General features: G+C 37.2%; 1 non-coding gene across 1 annotated transcript; it reads right to left on the reverse strand.

Moving 5' to 3' along the window:
- Positions 1–217: 217 nt before the first annotated feature.
- On the reverse strand, positions 218–322 carry LOC119626291 (U6 spliceosomal RNA). The gene has a single exon (XR_005242481.1). It is a non-coding gene; the product is annotated as a U6 spliceosomal RNA (small nuclear RNA).
- Positions 323–1,432: the final 1,110 nt, after the last annotated feature.

Below are 1,432 nucleotides of genomic sequence, written 5' to 3' on the forward strand. Positions count from 1 at the left end.
TATTCAGGTCTCAGGTCAAATGTCACTGCCTCAGAGAGGCCTTCCCTAACCATCCAAGCTAAAGAGGTCCCTCCTTTAGTCATTCTTCCCCCTTATAACTTTTTTATTTTCTTCACATTTTATACCAAAAATTATATTTCACTCTCTCTCTTTCTCTCTCTCTCCCCCCACCCCTCCCAGTACTAGAATGTAAACTCTATGGGATATAAGGCATTTTGTTTTAATGGAACGCTTCATGAATTTGCATGTCATCCACGTGCAGGGGCCATGCTAATCTTCTCTGTATTATTCCAGTTTAGTTTATGTGCTGCCAAAACAAGCATGACATTTTGTTTAATATTATATCTCTATGTGTTAGAATCATGCATAGTAGTCTCTCAGTAAAAATACATTCATTTGATCAGATGAATACATGAAGACCCTGCTAAAGAAGCTTGATTTAACTTTGAGACCCTAATAAGGACAGTTGAAGAATTTTGTGCAGCAGAGTAATAAGATCATATTTACATGTTGGAAGGACACTCTGGCAGCATTGTGTGCATAACATCTCCAGTGGCAATCAGAAAATTAAATTTAGTTTTGGACTTCATTTGAGAGCATTAGCAAATGTCATTTGGAGCAAATAAAGGCATGGGATTTTTAAAATAATTGGAAATCAGAAGAATAAAAGAAGAAAACAGGAAGAAGGAAGAGGAGGAAGAGGAGAAAGAGAAGAAGAGAAAAAAAGATACAAATTAAAGATTTGTGAAAACAAACGCCTAGGAAAGTTAACTCTAGACAACCAAGCAGATACATCTCAATGAGAGGGAGAGACTTGGAGAGGCAGCAAAGGTTAAATGGACTAAAAGAATTCCCTGGCACAAGTTTTGGGTTATGAGATGCTCTATCTCTGGATATCAATTTGGATCCTTACAATATTATTTTCAGAGCTACTTCACCATCTTTTCACCTGTGGTTTCTATGAAATTTTGTACTGACATATGGACTTAGTGATTGAGAAAGTTGCCTGTGCCATGGGAACTCTCAAAGGTCATATACAAGCATCAAGCAAACTGCTGGTGGGATTGGGTGGGGGTGCTAATGAACTGAGATGACTCTCTGTGTATTTCAGTATAAGAATAGTGGCTGTTCACCACCGCAGGAAGTAACAGGAACTCTTAGCATGCTGAATTTAATTCGAGAATCTCAGGTGGTAAAAAGAAGAGGTCACATAATTAACTCTCAGTTAATGGAAGAAGAACAGTGTCATGAATCACACCACATAGTAGATTATTTAAAAATTACTTATAAAAATGGGACTTTGGAATGCACTCTTTGACTTCTTTGGCAGAGGATTTACATCTTATTTGCTTCGCTTAAGCTAATAGTAAAATTAGTTTGTAGTCCTTCTGCATTTGGAAGATATTTGGCAGCAGTTGAATGAAAGGAGAGT

Source organism: Chlorocebus sabaeus, chromosome 20, assembly GCF_047675955.1.
Source record: "Chlorocebus sabaeus isolate Y175 chromosome 20, mChlSab1.0.hap1, whole genome shotgun sequence".
Taxonomy (NCBI): Eukaryota; Metazoa; Chordata; class Mammalia; order Primates; family Cercopithecidae; genus Chlorocebus; species Chlorocebus sabaeus.